We start from the raw sequence: 6840 nt of genomic DNA, 5'->3' as shown, positions 1-6840 counted from the left end.
ATGTAATCCTTTACAGTACAGGTTGATTGTGCTGTTCTTTTCATTCATTCCCTCTCTTTTATGAAGTCTCGCGTAATTCAACGAATGAGGTTTTTAACGCAGCTCCAGCGCACCCCCTTGGGTGTCTGGATCCTCGGTTTGTAGCAGCAGAGGCTTTACAAGCCACTCTCCTCTTGTTTACAGCTGCGCTGTGCGTTCAAATGAGCCGTAGTACACATAAACAGCAGCTCCATGCAAATATTACAGTGCCCTTATTAACCGGGGCAGGCTGCAATTACATTATGTCCCTGGCGTTAACATCCAGAACTAGCGCCGGTCCTCTGTGACAACTCCACTCGCCCTCAGTGTTTCTTGGCTGCGTTATGGCCCTCATAATCTGATTCACAGTTTTTGTCATGCTGCCAAGAGGCAAGTTGCATTAGCCAAGCACTATAGGCCTTAATGAACTGAGTGTCAATGTTAAGCACACTAGAGCAAGCCAGAGTGACGGCATACAACCAGGCTGTCGTTCGCAGCCATGTTGGATCACAGTCTAAGTTATGACCGTTCTCACTCAAAAGGTTTGTTAGGTCTCCGAGTAAAAAAGAACCCACCCACCCTCCATTTTACTCGGTGCGGTGGGCATCCTAAGTGACAGTAAGTCCTGTGTTTAGGGAGCCGCACTTATAGAGTTAGGGCGTGGCTTCCATTCGACATAAAGCACAAAATGGCTGCCCACAACGTCAGATCATGAGACTGAAGGATCGGATTCCAAGATGGCGCCGCGGTGACATTAACATCAGTTGGATTTAGATTGGATCATTAAAAAAACGGAAAAGCCACACTTTCAGATACAACAACTTGATGGACAAGTACACAGGGCCTAGTAGCAGCGAGGGAGGGGGGTTGTCCAAAGTGGGAAATGGCGGGTTTTGGTGCACATCCAAGGTCCAGGAACTCGGGTGCTGCTCCTTTCACAAGTTCCTCAGAATCATCATTGGTATGCAGGAATGCGCCCCTAGGAGGCCATTCTGTGTGATTTTGGAGGGAAACGTGTTTGCAACCGGTCGCTAGGACAGAGGATGTGTGTCTCTTTGGATCCGACTGTGGCCAGTGCCAAAAAAAAAAAAAAAGAAAAAAAAAATGGGCGTCTGTCCAGATCTGTCCACCTCTGTGAGCTGCCTCCCAGTGTTGCAGCCTGGTCATTCTGTTCAGTGAGCAAAGGCAAAATGGCTTTAGATGCGTTGAAGGGTATGCTATCCTGTGAAACATCCCATTTATAATAAATATAGATGATGAATAAAGAAGCGTGTGTGTATGGAAGTCGGGAGGTGGACTGTCTTGTGTGGAGATTATCAAGGCTTTCGCGATACTCGATCAGCATCGATGCAGTGTAGCTCCTCATACACAGAAAACACACACAGCTAAAGTGGGTTAAAATGTGAATTAATGACAAGATTTTTCCCACTTCGATCACACAATACTTGCAAGAGATCGTTTAATTTTTCTAAAATTATAGTATCATGATAAGGTAATGAAGCTGAAAGAGTGGACCGATATGATAAGCCTGTCTGCAAGGCGCATTCAAGTATTACTGTACAGACTGGAAAAATGATTCTACTATTTGAAAAATAATCTGAATAAGTGCTATAGCCTGTCTAGATGCAAGAGATGCTTCCACATGTGATTGATGAAGTCATCATGTTTTAAACTTAGTATCTGTTGTATGCTTCACCTGCTTTTGTTACAGGTAGAGAAGACATCTGAAAAAGACCTCAAGATCAGTTCTGTTAATTTGGTCGCTAAAACATTTTTTAGAGATATGGATTCATGTAACCATTTCAGCCAGTGGTGTCAAGGAATCGGTGATTTCCACTTTCCATTTTATGCTCCTCTATACTTCTGCTTCACTACAATTTTGCAATTTTTCTTTTTTATTTGTGAAATGTCACCACTCTGACTAAAAAAAAAGCATATTATAATTTTATGAAATATGATGCATTTCATACATAAAACGATTTCAGCCGTTTTAAATGTCAGTTTTTAAATGCAAGTAGGTTGTTCTACCATCGCAAACATGCTATTTAAAGTTAAATGAAATAAAAATTATTACATACATATTGACATGTATGTTCCATTGTGCAAAATGACTATTTTTGATACTGTTAACAATGCTAATTAGCAAACTTAATTCTTCTTCTTAAGATACTGAATATTGGACTTGTTTTACTGGTACTTTGCAGGACTCAACAGTTTCCCCCTCACACCATTTAAATGACTACATGTGAACGATGTGTTTAATCTTGCTTCTTATTGACGCATATGTTGAAATGGGGTGGAAGCAATGATTATATCACACACAGATTAGCATTTCAACCAGTTTTAGCCCTGGTTTAAACCTATATGCGTAGACTAAATTGCTGCTTGCTGCTTACATGGCACTAGCTACCACAGTATCTGTGAGGTTATGAAGATGCATATGTGCAAGGATAAAGCTACACCAGAAGAAGGTATTGCTTTCAGTCAAGGGGACAGCTCACTCCTTAAAACTTTCCAGACACTGCATTTCAAATCTTGTGTTGCAGCTTGACAAAACTGTGTTGTTCAGTTGGTCTAATGAATTCAGAGCAGTAACAGAAGTGTCTTCAGCTCACGAGGACCTTCAGTCCTTCAACTTTAGTTAAAACATGAAAACCACCAAAATGATAGTGACAGGGTTTTCACCTCACAGCGACGACATTTCAAATTCCAGTTTTGTCATTTGCACAGGTAGCATGTCGCTTCGACTAAAAACACTAAGCTTAAAATCCTCTCACACCCCCCCGAGGCAGTTTCTTGGAGCTTATGTATTTATATAATGAAGGAGAAATACTCGAGCAGGAGAGGGTTTGCAAAACTTGCAGCTCAGGCCTGATGAGTTATACGTCCGGATCACTGAGGATGCTTTTCTTGAAGGCGAGAGAGCCCTGTTGTGGAATGTCAAGTAGTTTGGCCGGGGCGGGTGACTGAAGCGGGAAGTGATTTGACTAATGTTTTCCCTTTCATAGAGCTGCTCTCCACCACGTCCCCCTCCGTCCTCCCCAACCGCCAAAAAACCTCCCCAGAAAACTTTACGGTGATGTCATTCATATGCAAAACAGGCGTGCTTTTAGCGGGTGAATGTGTGTGCATGCGTCTGTGAGCAAGTGTGTATGTGTGTGTGTTGGTTGAGTGGCTGATTCCATTACTTGAAGGACCATTACACTTGCCTGTCAAAAGCCAAAAGACCTGAGAAAAATTAGCAGATTAAATCACTCTGCTCCTCTCCTCCTCCTCCTCTTCTTCCTACTTTTCCCTGCAAGCATCCAGACTGTTGTCCGTACCACGGAGGAGGTGTTTTGACAAAATCAAAAATGTAATGCAACTCCTTTGAAAGACGCATCAGTATTTGATCAGTGACAGGTCCTAATTTTGGCGACAAATCTCTCAAAAATGACAAAAAATAAAAACAATGATAATGGTGTGAGACACAATCAGGGCAGAGCTCCTGGGAACGCGAGTAGCTGGGAGGCAAAATCCCATAAACAGGGGCAACCAGGGAGACTGAAGCTAAATGTGGTTTTACAGTCTTGTAAAATCAAATAGAGACAATTGGGGTTCCAGTGTACATTTATTGATGCAGTTGGGTGAAAGTTCAAATGTTGGGGAGGGTTCAGCAGATTCAAGATCACTTCACACAACAGCTTTACTCAGAGAAAATCGCGCCACAAACAGAAATCTTAATCATAATCCTGCAACCGACTGCAGAGGTTGCACCTAGTTTTACTTATCGCGGGATGACAGGAATCCAGCAGAGCCTCGCCCCTCAAAAACAAAAGAATAAATCCCAGAACTCAGAATGTGGGAATGAAACCCCCCCCCCCCGGGTCAGATTAGCATTCTGGGAAAACAAAATTCCCCACTGGGGCGTTTGCTACAGACCAGATGGGTGTACCCCGAAAAATCAGCCACACAGGGGGAAGTGGCTGCAGTAGAAGAAGATGAAGAAGAAGAAGAGGCTTGGCCCCCAGGGAAGATGGAGGAGAGAGTGTTGGAAAAGGAGGAGGAGGTTGTGAGAGAGGGGCACGAAGAGTTAATGCCGACAGCTCAACAAAGGCCACCACCGCTGCCGAGGGCAGAGAGGAGCACGGGAAAAGAGCTAAGGTCAAGGGGACCTCAGGGGGGTTCAAGTTCAAGGCGACTGTCACTGTCTGCATTTTAACAGCCGCACCACACCCTCCGAGTACTTATACTTCCATTTGCAACCACAACAACTGCACCCCCATATCTCCTTTTACTCACCAGCATTAAATCTGAAGCTGCCCACAAACTGGCCATTGTCTCCCTGTTGCTACATCAAGGCCACATGGAGGCAAAAAGGTAAAAAGCAGCGAGGAGGGTAATGTGTGAGATTTTGAACTTGTGATGGCCTCGGTGGGAGAGCTGCAGTCGGTGGGGGTGTTGTGCGTTTGGCGGCTGTGGGTGGCATTGTAGTTGAAGGACAGGAAATGTTCAGTGACTTGCATGAAATGTGTTTTATTCAGTGGCCTCAGACTCTTCAGAGATGCGTCTGTCTGGTTTTTGGTGAGAACGTGGTATGTCAGACATGCAATCTAAACAAGTCTGAGGTTTAGATGAGCGATGTGAGCAAAGAAATGACATTCGCTTTGATTCAAAGAGGAGATTTTCACCTGAAAAAATGCTGTATAAAGTACCGTTGAACCTCTGAACATCCATTTTTTTTCATTTATGTCACCTAAAGCAGCCTTCAGTTTTGCAATTATGTTATTTTTTCACTTTTCATTTCTCTTATATGTTGTGTATAGTGTTGTTCAAGCCCTTCACTGGAGCTATAATGAGTGAATTACTAAGATATAAGAGTCTGTGTTTTGATAGGTGGAAATATTCTACAACTACATAAATGTATGGTAATTTCCCTCACATGCAGCTTGACATTAATGGCATCACAGAAAACATCTGAATCTCCGTGAAAAGTTCGACTAATGCTTGGACAAGCAGCTGTTTAGGTCACAGTAATGACATTGCAGCAGTTGTAGTCATTTGTAATGTCTTGTCACTTTAAATTTGAGGTACGTTCAGCTTAAATGTGTCAACATAAAAACTACAGTTTTAATTATTGATTACAGTTCCATCATTAATGTCACATAAAGTCTGTACATCGGCAGATATTTAGTCTAATATCTGAACAGATAGAGGATCTTCCTTTTTCTCTTAAAAACAATCTGAAAAATTATCACGTTCTTTCTGAATTATTGTTCATTCAATTCTCCTGCAGTGTGTGTTGTAAATAAAGCTGTTGCCGGAAAAACCCAAGGTCCAAGGATGTGAAGCTTTCCACTGTTTCTCATGGCCTTCAGAAGCAAGTTAAAGAGCAGAGGCAGTGTTTTCAATTCAAATTAGGTTTTTTTTGTTTGTTTTGATGTTGTTTTTCTGATGTTTTTGTACATAATTTTGTCATTGAAAGTAAAACATGTATCTTTGTATCTCTGTATGTGTGAAGTGCTGCACTCTGCCTTTTTATCTACAAAGGAAAGTATTTCTAAAGATGCTTTTTGAGAGTGTTTACTGAAGTCACAAAATTATAAATTTGGGGGGAATATGAAAAAAGATATTGGAGGCAAAGCATCCCTGAAATCACAAATGTGGTGGATACTCAAAATAACTGCATACCAGAACACATACATGCAACATATGAGCCTGTTTTAAATAAACCATCCTGATAATCAGTGCAATGGGTGTGATTGCATGAGTCTATAAAATACTGTATTTTGCAGATGATAATCTGACATCTTGCCATCTTGAATACAGTCAGAATGTGTGAGCGCTGAAAACAAGATACTGCAGGGTATGCAGAACAATGGCATAATGAGATTTTTAAAGTCAATTATATCGATTATTTCTGCTTTTCTCTCATGTCAAAGGCTACATTAGGGTGCCAAAACAATTCAGCATGGAAGAAGTAGATGTAATCTGCTACAACCTTGAAATATGTTATGTGTCATCACATACTGTTGGAGCTATGGTAGCCAGGGAACCATTGCTTTGACTAAGAAAGTGACTAAGAATTAAAAAGGAAACAGTACTATAGTTTGTGCACAAAGAAAAAAGAAAGTCCACTATTGTACCTTTCTGCACATTGTGCTGGGCATCTTTGTGAAGGAGAAATTTACACTGAGAGGGCTGATTCTTCATGTTAGTTTCTATGATAGATTAAAGTGCTGGTTTACCACAGTACCCTAAAGGGGATCTTTTATACCTTTCAAACAAATAAATCCGATCTGTTCGACTTGGGCTAATGAGCAAGGTCAGATAACCTGTGTTGTCCTGTTCACGCTTATACACAGCAGGGTTGTTTTTTTGTTGTTGTTTTTTTTAATCAAGTTTGCCGCTTTGATCTGGGAAAGTGTGACATCACATCAGCTCTGAGTAATCTTGACCACAGTGCAAAAGTTCAGATCCATTTAATGAACTGGAACACCACAAGTTGTCCCTTGTGATTTAGAGCCCATTGAAAAAGAGCATATGTATGTTTTCTTTTCTGGGACCCAGCAGAGGTCGGAGGTCAGGCAGACCACCACTGTCACCCCATAAAGCACACCATCACCAGTGACCCCCCTATCAACTCTACAACCTCTGCACAATGGAAGGTCAGTGGGGTGGAAATCTGTGTTGCTGCATCTTTTTGTTGCCCTCAAATGGACTAGACAAACCACAACATGTCCACAAGGCGACCTCTGACCATTCAGCCTGCTGGTCACACACCCCGAGATCTGTGGGACGTCTCACTGACAAAATAAATATCTAGACTGCAGCTTCAGTACC

This window comes from Acanthochromis polyacanthus, chromosome 12 (genome assembly GCF_021347895.1).
Source record: "Acanthochromis polyacanthus isolate Apoly-LR-REF ecotype Palm Island chromosome 12, KAUST_Apoly_ChrSc, whole genome shotgun sequence".
Taxonomy (NCBI): Eukaryota; Metazoa; Chordata; class Actinopteri; family Pomacentridae; genus Acanthochromis; species Acanthochromis polyacanthus.
Note: the sequence above shows the minus strand (reverse complement) of the source record.